Source organism: Ursus maritimus (genome assembly GCF_017311325.1).
Source record: "Ursus maritimus isolate PB19 chromosome X unlocalized genomic scaffold, ASM1731132v1 scaffold_X1, whole genome shotgun sequence".
In the NCBI taxonomy this organism is placed as follows: domain Eukaryota; kingdom Metazoa; phylum Chordata; class Mammalia; order Carnivora; family Ursidae; genus Ursus; species Ursus maritimus.
In genome coordinates this window covers 70,857,020-70,874,150 of record NW_024423319.1, presented here as the reverse complement: position 1 = coordinate 70,874,150, position 17,131 = coordinate 70,857,020, and the positions used below count along the sequence as shown (strand labels likewise).

The 17,131-nt window shown below is 51.5% G+C and overlaps 1 protein-coding gene across 1 annotated transcript in view; it reads right to left on the bottom strand.

The window, feature by feature from the left end:
* The window catches only part of LOC103682629 (stAR-related lipid transfer protein 8), a 32,936-nt gene extending 18,705 nt beyond the window's left edge, over positions 1 to 14,231 (bottom strand). The window contains exon 1 of the mRNA XM_040630684.1: positions 14,046 to 14,231. The gene's annotated coding sequence lies outside the window, so the exon portion shown is untranslated. The remainder of the gene's footprint in view (positions 1 to 14,045) is intronic.
* Positions 14,232 to 17,131: the final 2,900 nt, after the last annotated feature.

Below are 17,131 nucleotides of genomic sequence, written 5' to 3'. Positions count from 1 at the left end.
AAAAAAAAAAAAAAAGTGAGCATGAGCTAGGAGGAAAAGAAAAGGGCAACTAAGTTGAGGGAGGTCAGGCCTCACCCAGCCAATATCACAAGCCCCACCCTCTTCATGCCACACTTGGGGGACTTGAGTCCTTCCGTCTTGTGGTCACTCCGTGGGCTTTGAGAGAGCTGCCCAGACCCCACTTCTGCCTACTCTTTCCCAACCCAAAACCCAGCTCAGGCATAGGTACCAGGTAAGACTCAGGGCCCAGGACAAGCAATGGGTGGATGTCACAGAGGCCCAGATCAAAGGGTCCTTGTTACTGCCAAAACAGTAACCTCTCAGCTCAGACTGCACATTATAATTTGAGAGCTTTTAAAAATTCCAGTGCCTGGGGGCGCTTGGGTGGTTCAGTTGGTTAAGTATCTGCCTTCGGCTCAGGTCATGATCCCAGAGTCCTGGTATGGAGCCCCATGTCAGGCTCCCTGCTCAGCTCCCTGCTTCTCCCTTTGCCCCACCCCCTACTCATGCTCACATGCTCTTTCTCTCTCTCCCTCTCTGAAAGAAAGGGAGAAAGAAAGAAAGAAAGAAAGAAAGAGAGAGAGAGAGAGAGAGAGAAAGAAAGAAAGAAAGAAAGAAAGAAAGAAAGAAAGAAAGAAAGAAAGAAAGGAAATATTTTTAAAAATTCTGGTGCCTGGGCCCCAGTCATGACCAATTAAATTAGAATCTCTGGGAAAGTTTCCATCTGTTTTTGAGAACTTTCCACATGATTCTAAAGTGTAGGCAAGATGGAGAACCGCTGCCGTGAACAAACATGGCCAGCTAAAAAGCCACAGCGTAGGTCTCTGAAAAGATTCCAGCCAGAGGCCAGACTCAGGCCCATTCGAATCACTGGTCCATGTTCTCTCCAGGCTCAAGTGAAGGAGCAAGAGAGCAATGAGCAGCAATACGAATGCATATGGTGGGACAGGGGAGGGCAATTCTGTGGGTGTTTGTGAAGGTAATCTATTCAGTTAACTGACCTACTCCAAAAGGAAGCTTTCAGCAAATGTGCTGATTTCCTTTGCCTTACTTTGCTTTCTATTTGGAAAGACATCTCCTTCATGGCCCTCACTGTAGGACAAGTGTCTCCCAAACAAGGTCTGGTATCAGCATGGTCTCTCCCACCTTTAGTGAGCACAGGAGGAAAAGCCAGCGTTCTGAGGCAGTAGAGAAAGACCTGGGATGCCACTGTCTTTGTGATGACCCAAGTTTCCAAGGTGGGCTTTGTAAGGCCAAGCTGGTATTCCAGAGTGGCAGAAGGGCCCCCCAACACTCCAGGCCCTGCTGCTATAGGGAAATGCTAAGTTCTGGCAAACAGCTTCTCAGCTCATTTCTCTTGGTAGATGCAAAGCCCGTTTTCTTTGCCCACCTTCACTCCTAGAGAGGGATCCTATTTAAGGAAGAGATGTTGGCTTTCTGGCAGGGGCCAGAAATCTATCTCTCTTGGCTCCAAGTGGTTATTAGCAGCTCCTTTCACCCTCCTGTAAGGATACATCTAAGGAGCCTAGACCACAAGAAGTGTGCCCACCCAGCCTTGAGCCTTGGATCCCTCAGGTGGGGCTTCATTCAACTTTGCAGAAATGCTACAACAGGTGACTGTCTGGCTATGCACCCCACACACCGAGGGACAGAGGGAGAGGAGCCCTCACAAGGGCTCATACTAACAGCTGTCATGAATTTTACGACTGCCAAGGCTTCCCCTCCTGACCTTGGACGGGACATTCAGGGGGGTCTGCGATACCCTGTCCTCTGGGAAATTGGGTACACTCCTCTCCCTGCTACTGCTGCTCTTAGCTGTAATTACAATTCTTACTAGATTCTTACAGGGGAGGAGGGCAAAGGGAAGAAAGACACAAGACTGAAATAGCTTTCATCCCACATTCCAAACCTCACAGCAGGGGTGCCACAGTAAGGGCTGCTGGATTTCAAGCAGCTAGCTTGGCAGTGCTAGCCACTGGCTGGCCTCTAGCTTGTTGGGTCACAGGCAGGACTTGGGGCCCCTGCTGCACCTGTTGGGACGCCAGTCTTGATCACAGCCAGGGCTACAGCTGGATGCCAAGCTCCGGGGCCCATATGAGCAACACTTTTGGAGTCTCCCTGTCAGAACTGAGGCACCACCAAGGCACACAGCCCAGGGAGGGACAGTACCATTTGACTGGATGGCGACATAGTGAAGCCACTGAATCTTCTTGCTGGCTAGTGGCAGGCTGACATGTGTGGCTCTCCATTCTGATACCCCTCTCTCCTTAACGCTCCATGTCCACACCAAAGCCACAGAGCCTCAGGGATTCTCAACCAGGGACAATGTTATGCCCCAGGGGACCTTTGGCAATGTTTAGAAACATTCTCAGTCATCGCAACTGGGGAGGGATGCTACTAGCACCTACTGAATAGAGGCCAGGACAATCTCCACAACAAAAGAAAGGCTGATTCCAGACCTGAAGTGTGGCACTGTGAGCTCAGCCTCCAGTTTAACTGGGGGCCTCAGGCACTTCCAGGTATCCCCACCCTTCCTTGAGGATGTCCTGAGGGATGAGGCAAAGACTGGATGCATGATTCAGTGGAGGTCCCTTGTCTGTGGACACCGACAGTCCTTTGCAGGAAGGGTCAGGTCAGCCAGGGACAGGTGGCAGTTTGAGTTTGGAGTTTTTATAAATATGGAAGTTACACAAGAAACCCCCAACTGCGCCCCTCTCCCCAAGAAGCTGAAGCCTGAGATCTGGTATGCAGCTTTAAGTGAGGGAGGCTCATGAGGGCCCTGTGGCTAAACCAGGCCTCTGGCCTCCCGGGGCTGCTTGAAAATTTGGGTCCAGAGTCCAGTCTGTGGTCTCCTAGGCTGGCACTTGATACAGCAGGGTTAAAGCAGGCAGCTGACATTCTTGCCCAGCCCAGGGCTTCCCTGTGACAGTGAAGGTCACCGCTGCCACCTGCTCTGCTACAGTCACTCCATTAGCTCTCTTGCCCTCAGGGAATCCTGCCCCCAACCCAGTCCCAAGTGCTCTGACAAGGTCATGGTTACAAGGAAGGACGGCTGTTTTCATCAGTCCTGCACTACTCCATCACCTCCAGTCGCCAGCCTGGAAGCAAGAGATGCCAGCCTAACTGGTCTGGGGCAGATGGTAGACCAGTGGTAACTGCTCTCCACCACGGTAGGGGTGGAAAGCTTATCGGACTGAAGGTCAGGAGAACTACATTCTAGCCTTAACTCTACTGGGAACTTGTTGGGTGACCTTGGGCAAGCCACCAACTCTGTCTGGGCCTCAGTTTTTCCATCTCCTAATGGCCACTCACCAAAATCTAGACCCAGAGAAGGGGTATGTGTGATTTGCGCTGGCTGGTTCCGTAGGAGGGAGCTGTCCTCCTCCTGCACATTCTCCTCTGGGACACTCCAGTGAGGGTGTTCAGTGGGGACCAAGACAAAACCCATCTTCCCCTCCCGATCTGGCTCTCCTGCTCTCCTGCCTTCCAAGGCACCCGAACACCCAGGCTTAAACCACTAGTCATCCTGTTCTGTCCTCTCTCGACTCATGTATTTAGTCACCAAGTTCTACCGACTTTTCCACCAAGTGGTCACGGTTTCCCACGCCCAGCCATGCTCTAGGTTGGCATGCCTGGATTACTTAAGCCCTCCAAGTTCCCGGCCTCTAGTCTCTCCTTTCAACAGGTGTCCTGCCAGCTTCTTCTTATAAGAGCCCAGCTCTGACCTGGCCGCTCTCCTAGTCTGCAGCCTAGCAGGCTCCCCACTGCCCACAGCCCAGGGCAGACGCCGACTGCTTTCCATGTGGCACTTGAGGCCTTCTACACCCTAGACCCAGCCTGACTTGAAGCTGCAAACTCCCATTATCTATCAAGATGGAGGTCAAATGCCCCATGAAGTCTTCCTCCCCTGATATCTCCCTAATCCCCTGCCACTCAACGGCTCATTTAAATTAAATGACCCCTTACATATTTCCATTACCTTCTCAGCAGCACATGAGACTGTCTCCCCCACTCAACCAGAGTCTCACAGCATAGGGTCCTATTTGTCTCAGTATCCCCACTGCAGTGTGGTAAGGGCTACAGAATGTTCTGGCAACACCTAGACAGGAAGTCCTGCTTTCCAGCGAAACACTGTGCGGGCCTCTGACTCCACCCATTCCTCTGGCATCACTATAGCAAAGACACAGAACTGAGGAGACGTACCTGCAACTCAGCCAACTACATGACCAGCAAAACACCTTTCCGCCAGGCAGAAACCACCAAGGCCTAGAGGTGTAAAAAGGAAAAATAATCTCTGCCTGAGGGTGAAGGCATTCTGGCCTCAAGGAAGCCTCAGCTCTTCTATCCCGAGCTCCTGCGAGGGCCTCCAAGCCGACATGAGAAGGGACATGCGCCATCTCCTGCTTCCTCTCTTGGCCTGTGAAGTCTTGGCACTCGCCCATTTTGACCCGGTGCCACCACTTCTACATCCCACCCCCCTTGCCTACTTCCTTTTCCTTTTGCTGAGGCCAAATTTAAACTCCCGGGCAGGAAATGCCTTAAAGGAACCTGGCCCCACCCTGAGATCCCGAAAAAAAATCATCTCTGACAGAAAATGGGCCTGAGAGAAGCAGCCTCTTCACAGGGTCTATTCCCCCCTCTGGAAGCCAGTGGTGACAAGCCTCCCCTGAGCCCTGCAGCCAAAGGGAGGGCTGTGATTCTGGGCAGAAAGGGGAGGGCCAGGGCCTTGGCTTTGTGGGCAGGGGGTGGCAACGTGCACGCTCAGGCCATGTGGGGTGAAAGGAAGGAGAATCCAAATTGGTGACCAAACAGCTGTGTGATATCTAGAAACAGAGGTTTTGGGGTGCAGTGGGAAGACTAACAGGCTAGCAATCTGAGAATGTGGCTTTTAGTCTGGGCTCTGCTACTTCTTAGCTGTGGTTGTGCTCCTTATTGATAACAATACTTATGATACTGAATACAATTATGAGTAATAATTAAGATAAAACACTAATATTTACTGAGTACTTACTATGTGCCAGGCCCTGAGCTAAGAACTTTACACAGATCAGATTGGGCAAGACTTAATTCTCTGTGCTTCGGTGTCCTTATCTGTAAAATAGCGATATGATTTAGCACTGACAACAGGAGGTTTTTGCAAGTATAAAATGAGATAACAACAATAACAACCAAAGGGTTCTGAGTCAGTGTTGTGTCCCAGGCATAAGTACTTTTTATATGGTTTCTATCACTGAATCTTGACAACAACCCTATGGGGGGTAAGTGCTATGAAATTTCTATTTGACAGACAGAAAACTAAGGCCCAGAGATATTGAGTAACTTGCCCCAAATCAGCCGCTAGGAAGTGGCGGGTCAAGATGCAAATCCAGGCAGTGTGGATTCAGAATCCTCCAAGTCCACCAGGTAGAATTCTTTTCATCAAATAGGAGAAGTCACTTTGGCCATAGACACAATAAACATACACCAGGAGTTTTGCAGCATGAACACTTAGCCTGAAGTAACTTCCCATCAGTAGAGAAAACACTTGACCATCCCACATCTCATTTGGTCCCCATGGCAGCCCTGTTCAAAGCAGACCTATTGCACAAATGGGGAAACTAAGGTTACAGAAGTTTAAGTGGCTTCCACTGGACTACAGATGGGGGCCAGGAGCCTGCCTAAATGCCCATAGCCGTCCTGTTGATCGGTTCCCATATGGTCTCCCTAGGCTCTGCCCTCCAAATCCACTCCTATTTGGTGCCAGGCCCCATGCTAAGCACCAAGGTCTAAAACTGAACAAAAGCCAAATTCTCCTGGAGCACCTGGCCAGAGGAGCTACCAGGCCCATACTCCCCAGGGAGGCAGAAGCTAAGATGGGGCTGTCCTCCGAAGCACTCCCTGGCCCCCGTTTGGAGGCAAGATCACAGAGAATGTGCTCGAAAGCAATGGAGCTGACAGCTGGTACAGCCTATAGGAAGGAAGTTTGTAGCCCCCCAAGGGCCCTGAGGTGGGAACATTGTGGGGAGGGCTAGAGCTTCTGGACAAAAGCTTACCCCTCCAGCCCAATACCAGCATGGGCCACACCAGCTGGAGGGGTCACGAAAGTTAATCCAGCCAGCCTCCTGCCTGCCCCTCACCACCCACACCTTTTAAATAACGAAAGCTGATTGTCAGGAGAGCTCGTTATAATGTCTCTTCTTCCCTGATGCCACCCAGCTCCCTATTCTCCACCCCTCGTGCTGGAAGGTGCTCATTAGGCAGGCCTGCCGCCGTCAGAACCACCTCCCCAGCTTCCTCCTGCACACCGTCCCCCAACAGTGCAGCTCTGCTTTAGAGCCTCGATCCCCAGCCCTTTGATATTTCTCTCCTCTCCACCTGTCCTCCTTGGTGGGGAGGGGGCAGGCAAGGACCTAGGGATTGTCTGCCCAGGAGTGACTGATCACTGGTGGGTAAAATAAGCAGTCAGGGGCAGAAGGGAGACCCAAGCCCAAGCTCAGGCCGCCTGGCCGGGCACCCAAGAAAGGGAGAAGGAGAGGCGTGGCACCATTGTTAAGGGTGTGGGCGATGGACTCAGCCTGCCTGGGTCCTGATCCCAGTTACATCATTCCCCAGCCATGTGACCTTGAGTACGTTCTTCTTTGAGCCTCTCCCTGCCTATTTCTTCATATGTAAAATGTGGATGAGGATAGCCGTACCTACCTTACAGAATCACCATGGGAGCTAAATAAGTTCAAATGTGTCAAGAATTTAGAAGAGTTCACTATTATCATTGTCATTATCATGGTCATGGTCATAAATGCCACAAGGATCCCTCCATACAGGTGGGTGTGGCCAAGGAATGCTTTTCTGGAGGAAGTGGAATCTGAAGGACAGAGGGCCCGACCTAAGGCCTAGGGGGCAGCATGTTTGAGCACCGCACAGGCCCGGGTCAGTGAAAAACAGCAACAAGACAAGGTGGCAGAAAGTACCACTAAACAACAATAATTGTGAGAATTCTGTTCATATTGGACTTGCTACTCAACAACCCCATGAGGTAGGTACATACAGCTCCATTTTACAGCTGACAAAATGGAGGCTCACAGAGGTTAAGTAATCTGCCTAAAGTCTACCCAGTGTTGTTCATCCCAGAGCCCCTGCTCCCGCACCATGACACTTTGCTGCCCCAAGCTCCATGTATATGATTCAGCATGCGTTTTGCTTCATCTCCATTCTGGCCCCTTTCCCACATGTCCCTTTTAGTTTTTCCCATTTAGAAAGCCCTGCCTAGGTGGGGACTGCTCTGGCCAGACGTCTGGGGCCAAGCACTTCCCAAACTGCCTGCTCGTAGCCCCAGCCTGGCTTGACCTTGGCCTGGAGCAGAAAAGCTGGCTGCAAGTGTGTGTCTCACACCTCAGACAGGCCAGCCTTGGGCCAGCCCAGATAAAGGACAGGAAATCCTTGGTCACCTCCCCTGGAGGTTGCTCCCTCTACCATGGGAACAGAGTTGCAGCCTGGGCAGAGGTTCCTCTGTGGTGAGGAAGCTGCCGAGTCAGCCCTAGCTGCCTTAGCTGCCGGGTGTGGTTTGGGGGAAATAGGGAGGGCTGAGCATCAGGAGACCTGGGCTCCAAATCCTCTCTCCTCGGAGACCAGGCCCTTGCCCCATCTGGGCCCCAGGTGGGCATCAGCAAGGATCACACTGCTTATCCTCCCAGGCTGCTCTGAAAACAGAACAGAATCGTGGAAGTGAAAGTGCCTTGGAAATGGAAAGAAATAGGAAGACTCATCGTGGTCATCATCGTCAACTGCAGAGGAGGAATGGCTGAGTTGGTGTTTCTCCCTGTCTGATTCATCCTTCTAGGCCCCACTGTGGGCATGGCTCATACTCATTTCCGGCTTTGATGCTCCTCAAAATATCCCCTTCCCCCCACCTCCACCAGCTCAAGGGAAGAAAGCAAGTGGCAGGAAAACAGGATATACTGGCAGCCCCCACAGGGTATACTGCAGTCAACTCATCAAAAGGGAGCACCTCCTCTCATCAGACTTGCCCTCTGCTATGAGGGCACCAAGAAGAAGGCCCTAGACTCCAAGGGCTCCCCAGTCATGAGAGCTGGCCGGACCAGACCAACAAACATATCAGAGAGCTCTATGAGGTGTTTGGACCCAGGACTCTGGGGGTTCAGAAGGCACCTGCTGGAGTCACCAGAAAAATAACAGAGAAATCTTGTAGAAAAGTTCAGGCTAGAAATAAACAGAGGGGATTGAGGGACTTCCAGAGCCCCATTCCGCATTCCCAGGGCCCCAAACAGTAGCATGTGCAGAAGACAGTAACGAGGCTGCAAAGGGGACTGGTCTCAGGTCCCCTGAGAAGTACTTGGAGGAACTGAGGCTGTTTGGCCTAGGGAAGAGGCAGGGGTACTTGGGTTCCATCCTCAGACCTCTGCAAGTCAGAGAGAACAGACACTGGCTAGGTGGTCCCAGGGGGCAGAGCTGGGACCCAGGGCTGTAGAAGCCACAGGGATATGGCATTCAGTTCAACATAAGCAAATGCTTTTGGACGGTCCATGAATGAAAGCAACTGCTTTGAAACATTGTGCTCTCAGGTACTGAAGGTGGTGCTGCACAAATACCTGGTGGGAAGATCTGGGTTCACAAGGAGAGTGGGACCGAGTGTCCTCTAAAGGCCCTTCTCCCCGGAGCTCAGTCTGCTCCCTACCTCTGCGGTATTGTGGGAGAAAGCATAAAGGTGACTGACTGGAGCTGGCTAAGCCCTTGGCCGCTTCCCACAGAGACCTGGGATCCCAGGAGCACCTTGGGCTGCTACTATCCAGGGAGAGCAGGTCACTCATTAACTTGTGGCTGAATGGGTCAGAGGGTGGCCACTCGGGACACACACAAACATGGGGAGGGGGCTGGAGAGCAAACTGCACAAAAGCCCATGCTCAAGGAAAACCTAAGCTGTGGCAGTTCAAGGCCTGGTCAGCCCAAACTGACCAGTCAACTGGCGAAATTTAGTGACCAGGCCTGGCAGAACTTAAAGCCAACTGACCTTTGTCTTGTGGACAAGCAAAAGGTTTGGCTGGGAATGCATAATCTTACAGCTGCAACGGAACCTGAGAGACCACTGAGTGCATGCCACCTGCCCTGCCAGTTTTTAAATGGTGGAAACTGAGGCCCAGAGAAAGCAAATGTCATTCAGGTAGATAGCTACAGAGAGGCACAACCAGAAGCCAGGCTTGCGGACTCTATAGTAGGCCCACATGGTTCCCGAAATGCTGGTTCTTTCTCTTCTCACTGAAATTTCAGAAAACTGCTTGGGGTTCAGAGCTTTCTGAATGGGACCTGGCCTGACCCTTCCCAATTCCCACTGCTTGTCAAGATACAGGCTCTCAGAGGAAGGTCTCTTCCTCCACCACAGAGGCCTCAGCCTTACAGCAGCAGCAGCAGTGTGGCTGACAGCTCATGTCCCTGCCTAGCAAGGAGGAGGGCCCCACAGCTGTACTGAAAACAGACACACAAACAGCCCCAATAACGGCAGATCCTTTGGGGGGGGTATTTCTCGCTCTTTCAAATTGATCTTAGGGGGTCAAGTGCTCCTGGAAACACCCCCAGCCCCTTCTGACTCTGATGCCTAAAGATCCCCCTAACCCCACTGCCCATCCGAATCGCTATCAACTTAACTCCCTCACCCTCTCGATAACCACCCAGATGAATGTGTGTCTCTCAGCAACGTGAATAACAACTTCTGTTTGCCCAAACGAAGACAGAGGGGCAGACGTTTAATTGGCCCCAGAAGTTCCTGTGAAGGAATGTTTGTTAGTGTCCCCTTGGGGGAGGTGAGGGTTAAGATGGGATCCCCTTAAGGCCTGGGGTGGACAGGGAATTAGTTAATGGCCATCCCCCAGAGGTGACTTTTCAAGGTGGTTATTATGTGGCTCAATCATTAACCAAGCAGTGGCAGGACCCCAGGCTTGTTGGAAAGGAGCCACTCCTTTCCCAAGGACAGCCCAAGAGCAGGAGGCCGCAGCCAGGGAGAACGCTCATGGGGTCTCGCCACACCTCTCACAGACTGCTCTGGAGCAGTGGGAAGAGAGGCCTGGACAGGGAAGCTCTCCCTCAGCTCCACATGGGGGTGGAGGAGGGCTGGCCCGGATGTGGAGGAAGTCAGCACACCCTTACTGAGGCGGAGGGAAAGGGGAGACAGTGAGGGTTTTTATCATGAATGAGAGAGGAAGCTCCAAGCTGGGCCTTGGTGATTAGATGACAAGCTGGGAAAGACGCTCATCCTGAACGCATCCTGTTTTGCTCCAAAGTGGCCTCAGGGGCCAGGGGAGGGGCCAGGAGGAGAGGAGCCTCCCAGGAATTCTCCCAGGCCTGCTGACCTCAAGCTCCTGGGTGGCCCTGGAACTGGGGAGGCAAGTGGGAGAGTTTACCCCATTTAATGCTAGAAGAGCAAGGCACAAAGTTTCCACAAGAAGATTCCACAAGTCGGCCTCCGGAGCTGCAGTCCCGGAGACTGTGGCTAGCGCTGTAAAATGAGGGGCTAGGGCTCCCTAATTTCTCCAGCTCTGACTTTGCCTGGGCCTCTCTTCAGAGCTTCAGCTCAAATGTCACTGCCTCACCCCTGTCAGTCACCTTCCCTTCAGTCAAAAGCAAGGGTTCCCTAGTCAGGCCTCCCCGGGCAAGGGCAAAACAGCCCCCTCGACCATTGGAAATACGAACACTGTCAGGATATCTGATGATATTAAGGGGCCGTTCTAGATGTGCTAATGGTACAGTAGCTATTTTTTTAGGAATCCTTATCTTTAAGAGATATATATTGAACTACTTATAGATAAGTTGATAAGATGTCTGGGATTTGTTTCAAAATAACAAGAAGGAAGGTGAAGTTAAGATGGAGCTGTTAATAGGCAGGATTATAGCCATGGGCTGATGGCTGTTGAAGTCGGCTGATGAGCACACGGAGCCTGATTACACTCATTGTCTCTTTTATATTATATTGATATATATTCAATATATTGTATTGAAAGTCTTCATAACGATTTCTTTTAAAAAGTCCTCACTGAGGTAAAGACTAAGTAGGCCTTGAATTATTTATGCCACTAACCCCCAAACTACATGGCAGATGCCCTGAGGGTGGGGGTTACACTCTCTGTCCTCCGCAAGACCTAGCCAAGCCTGAGCTTAATGACCAAAAATTTGTACAGTACTTGGTAGTTTACAAGGCACTTAGCCATGGATCCCCTTGTTTAAGCCAGTGAAGTGGAAACAGTGGGGAGAAATCAAGAGCCGAGAGTCCAAGAGGTCACAAGTGGAGCAGTGCGGCCTCTATTTAAACCTCCCGTATGTCCAGCTCCCAGTCTCCTGCGCTTTGCCCCACACCACCCTGGATTCCTGAGAAACTCAACGCCCAGTTACCTGTACCAGAGCCCTAAGGGTTGGGGTAAAAGGGACAGCAATCGGCTACATGTTGAGTTCCCAAAGTGGAGCATTGGGCAAGAGGAGACTCAACACACAAACACAGCATTTCAGACCTGTGACAGACTGATTCGAGGACTAGTCCCCCCTCCTCACATACACACAAACCAAGACCGCGGCTCACAGATGAAAAGAGCCTTAGGAACACTTGACACCAGCAAATGCGTGCCCAGGCCTGTGCTCGACTACTTTGTTTAGGGTTGCAGGTTGGGGGAGCTCCCACTTCCCATCCTAGAGCCCTTGTATTTTTGAGATCATTTATCTCTATTTTATCTGATAATAGCCTCCCAAGGGCCCAGGGCCAAGGCACTTGATCTTACCCAAACTTGAAGCCCAAGGAAAAAGTTCTATTTTATCCCAGCCAGAGGCAATTCCTTCTTCCAGCCAAAGACCCTTTACCCCACCTTCTCCAAAAAGGTAAGGGCACAGTCTGCTTTCATTAAGCCTGCCATCCCCTGAACCTGAACTTTCTGTGGCTGGACCAGAGAACTCCAAGAGTGTCCTAGCAGAAAAGCACCAGCAGCTGCAACAGCATCCAGATTAGAGACTCCATCCTCTCCTCCCTTTGGAACCTTCTCGCTTTTGTGTTGCTGCTGGTATCCCTGTAGCTGGCTCCAGGGGTCCTCCTGCTCCCTCTCCAATCCCTAGCCCTGAGGGCAGAATTTTAAAACTTCAAGAAGGCAGAGAGGGTCAAAGTTCAGACCCCTTTGTGCCACTTTCTTTGCTCCTGTGCTCAAAGTCGGGAGGTGTGCTTTAATAAGAAAGGCCCTTCCATCCACCCTGCACAACTCATGCCCCACTCCCCAGCCCACACAAGATACACAGCCCCTTTATGCACCTTCTGCCCCTGTTCTTGCTCTAAACACCTCCAGCTATCTCTCAACTCTGTCTCCTCTCCCGATGGGGGAGGGGAGCTGCAGATGCTCAGGGAAGTTAACATACTTCTCTAAGAGTTGCTTAAGAGGTGGACAGAAGGCCAGCGAAGAAGGGAAACGGAATTCTGTCCATGTAGTGTTTTCTAGCCCTAATGACAGAGGTCCAAGGAGCAAAAATTCCAAACCCCAAATCCAGAACGAAATTGGACAGAGGTCAAATCCCGGAAGTGAGGACCAATCCCGGAAGGTCCAGCGATACGGTAGCTGTAGCTTTAGGGTCAAAGAACCCCCAACACCATCATTCCCATCACACTCTTACCCACTTGCTCCATCAACCATTCATAAACCACCGGCAGCCATCCCTCTTTCTCTATGCCCTTGGGCTGTCTGCCTCCCCATTCCCAGATAGAAATTGTCTTCCTTTTATTCCAGGCAGATGGAAGTGAGGGGAAAATTCAGAGCAGTAAGAAAAGACGGTGGGTGGAGACAGCAACCCTTAGAGTGGGGGAGGGAACAGGTCCCACAGTAGGAGTCAGGGTTTGAAAATAGCCCTGGGTGTGATTCATCACCCTCTCCTCCTAGGTGGGCAGACCTCGGGGCTCCAAGGGGGACAGAGACAAGCCAGGCTTCTCCAGCCCAACCTCTGGGGTCCCAGGCTCTGAGTTGGCCCCGCTCCTCCCCACCTTCAGTCTGGCTGCTGTCCTGCTCACCTTCCCACCACTGCTAGTTTTCCAGCTGGCTTGGCTGCATAATCACCGCAAAGCTTTCCATCTGCATAGCTCCTGTCGCCCCAAGCATCTCAAAGGCAACCTTTCACCTACCAGTGAGGAGCCTGGAACCGTGGGACAAGTCAAAATGTCATGGAAAAGACTGGCCCTTTAGATACCAAAAGCCAGCCCTCCACCTGAAGCTGAGTGCAGCTCAAAGTGCTGGAGTACAGTTGAAAACACTGGCCCATAGAAGCAGCATGACACACCTAAGGTCACATGAATTAGTGGTTGAACCCCAGTTTCCTGAGTCCTAATTCAGTGCTCCACTTTAAAGAGTCTTGGGAGAAGAGAAATGGAGAGAACCCCAGACTACCTAATTTGGAAATCCCAAAAACTTCCACTAGAAGGAAGCCTTTCCTCAGAGCTTCTGTAATCCAAACCCATTTGGGACTTCATGGGGAAACTGAGCCGTGAAGGATGCGACTTATCCAAAGGTTTTCACTTGATCCCCACAGCTTCTTTAGTACCAGGAAAGTCCAGAGCTCTTCTCAGAAGGGAGGACAATGGCCAAACGGAAAGCCCATAGGGCCCGACCGGGGATTCCTGGAAATGCCCTCAAAAGCAGAGGAAGGAAAAGGGTAGGCGAGGTGACAGAGAGCCCGAAGGGCTGCCACCCCTGCCCAGTTCCAGTCCCCCTCCAAAGCCCCAGAGCTACGGCTCCAGACTGCGGCCAGGCCCGGGATAACGGGCGGAAAGGCTTCTTCTGCCACCCGACTCGCGGAGCTTCCCTCGGGAGAAGCGCTGCCAGCGGGCTCAGGGGCTCCCCGAACTTCGGCGACTCCTACCCCAAATCCCCGGGGGCGAAGGTGGTTCGGCGGCTTCCTCCGCGTCTCCGTCCGGCGTGCGCTGCCCTGCCGAACCGCTAAAAGCCGGGGCTGGCCAGAGCGCGCCGGAGACTAGGCCGAGCGAGGGGGCCCGGGAGGCCCCGTTGGTCCGGATTTTTGCCTGACGTCGCCCTAACTCCTACCTGGAGGCCGCGTCCACCACTTGGGGTTCGAGACCCTGACACAGCGGCCAGTGGGCAGGAGGTGACTGCAGGAAGAACGGCTCCCGTCCGGGGCACGCGCGGAGCCTGGGGTGGGCCGGGGGTAAGGGTGCCAGCCAGAGAGCAGCTGCCGCGGCTGCTTAGCTGTTGTCAACCCGAGGCCACTTTCGGCGCAGGTGGGGAGGGGACAACGGCGAGTTGGGCGGCCGGGATGCCCCGCCCACCTACGGGACCCTCGACCAATGAGGGCGCAGTCCGGCCCACCGGACTCCGCAGAAAGTCGCCCAAATTGTGGTGGGCGGGGCTCTGCCTTCTAGCTCCTCCAATATCCGCGCGGCTGCCTCTTCCTCAGGTCACACCGCTGGTGGGGAGGGGGTAGGCGGGGAGAAGTCTCCTCCAGAGCTAGCGACGGAGGGTGAAGGAGCGAGCAGCTGGCCAGGCGCACAGACTATTTATTGGGCTCTGAATGTGCCTGGCATCGTATGGGGGATTTAAATACATGTGCCATGTGCACGTGAAGGTTCAGTGGTTTGCTGTGAATAATTTATGGTGAGTTCAGGAGACAACTTCAGTGAGATCTCTGATTAGTACGGACAACCAAGAGAGAATCTTGGACACTAAATATTTGAGCAGGAAGTTGCCATTCCCACCTTGCTCAGGCCCCAGCATTCTGCAACTTCCCCACTACCCCCAGCTCTCTGCCTTAAGTCCAAACTCTACCTCCGTGGAGAAATGCATGGACAACTTGGGGCATATACATTAATCATGACAGGCGAGGGCTCCTAAGAGTGTGACATCAGAAAGCTGGTTTAAATTCAATAAGAAACAGAGTGTTAAGATTTGATTTCTCTCTTGCCTTTCCTCACAAGGGTCCAATACAAGTTCGCTGCCATGACTTCATTGTTGAATTGAGGACTCCTGTTAGCCAGGACTGGGAGTACTCCAGATGACATGCCATCCAACCGCCATCCTCCACATTTACAGATAGAGAAACTGAGACGAGATGACTCACTCAAGCTAACCCACCAGATCCATGGCAGGGATAATACCTGCACATGGGTTGTTTTCTCCATATGTAACAGATGGGAGAAATGAAGCTGAAGTTTCTGGAAAGCAGGGGCCACATCCATCTAATTTGTTTGCTAGAGTACCCAACACAGGCGAGAGCAAAACTTCGTGTTTATTAGGACAACCTTGTTAAGGTCACCCAGGCAATGGCAAAGACAGACATAGCCCCGGGTGTCCCCCTCCTGTCTGGTCTTCAGACAAATTGGAATTCTCCCACCTTCCTTCCCTGCTGGGCCTGATGAGAATCAGAGGAGAAATGATGAAGCAAGGCTACCCCCAGGGTGCACCCCTTCTTTCCTCTCAATGGCAAGACAGGAGCTGGCACTTTGTTCAAGATGAGCCATGTCCCTGTGGGTCTTGGAAGTAGATGAGACCTGTATTCCAGAGCTCACTTCTAGAAACAAAATCCTACCCAGAGTCAGGAACCCCCTGTAATGGGTGGGAAGGTAGACGACCTCCTTCCTGAGGCTGGGCCGTTATATTTGCAAGCATCCCTAAGGTCCTGAGTTGGGGCCAAATTTATCTTGCTTCTGGAAAATGCTAAAAGGGTATAACAGTGTGGGTCCTGAACAAACTGAGGGCTTCAGAGGGGAGGGGACTGGGGGACTGGGCTAGGTAGGTGATGGGTATTAAGGAGGGCACATATTGCATGGAGCACTGGGTGTTATACGTAAACAATGAATCATGGAACACTACATCAAAAACTAAGGATGTACTGTATGGTGACTAACATAACATAATAAAAAATTATCATAAAAAAAAGAAAGTGTGGGTCCTGCAGTATCCTAATAGCTTCCCTAAGGGAAGGAAGCCAGGTCAGAGCTGATTCCAGCCACCACATGGCACCAAGCACAGTGCCCACAGCAGTTTCTCAGTAATGCTGAAAGATATTCAAGGGACAACCATGAAGAAATTGCAATCATATGAATAATGACCAAACCCCACTAACCTTTAAGTAAATACATTTAACTGCCTCAGAGATGATGGATTCTGAGACACCCAGTTCTTGAAGAAAAATAAAGTGATCAAACCAGACAACTAAAAAAGGGAAAACTACAGAAACTACAAAAGAGCGATTGCTACAAATAGTAGAACAAGAATTTCACAGCGCCTGGCATAGAGTAGGTACTCAATAAAAACATCTTTTGAAGGACTAAGTGAACACAATAGTCAGGAAAAGCTACAATCCTAATATCTGCCATGCACATTGTGACATTTAATGGCTAAGCAAAAAATAAGTAAATAAAATAAAATGGCCCAAGCAACGTCTAGGCTATTTCTTTGGGTCTTTCTTGATATCCTTTTCTTATCCCATGAGCTTCAGAAAGGCAAGAAATCAGCCTCTTTAGAAGGAGATAGCTCGTTCCCTTCAATCCTTGCTCCCTGATCTACTCCCAGGCCCTGACCTAAGCCAGAGTCTTGCACGGAACAGATATACAGTAACGGTGCCTGGAACAGATGAGGAAAGGGTACCTTTTCACAGTCTCCTTTCTGGGTTGCATCTTGAGTGGCTCTGGTGATAACTGGAGCCTTAGGTCCTGGGTGTCCCTTTTCCCACAAGCCCCCACTATTGCCTGTGTATCCTATAGTGCTGCTGCTGCCGCTGCCTTGGCTGCCTGCTCAGCCATTAAGCAGGGAAACAGAGCGCATGAGGGCAGGCTGAGGGCAGGGGGCAAAGCCTTGGGGTGCAGGTATGCATTTCTATGCCCTAGATATGGGGCTTCCCTCTGTCTGCCACTATCAAAACCCAGTTGTGTCATATAAAGAGCAGTATGATGGATTCTGGAGGCAGACAGCCCAAGTACAAAACCCAACTCTGCTCCTTACTAGCCGTGTGACCTTGGGCAAATTACTTTCCACCTTTCTGTGCCTCAGTTTCCTCACCTGTAAAGTGTGGATGATAATCACAGTCCTGATCTTATATGGCTGTTAAGTGGATCCACGGGGCTAAATCGCACTTTGAACGGTGGCTAGCTCACTGTAAGTGCTCTTAAGTGTTA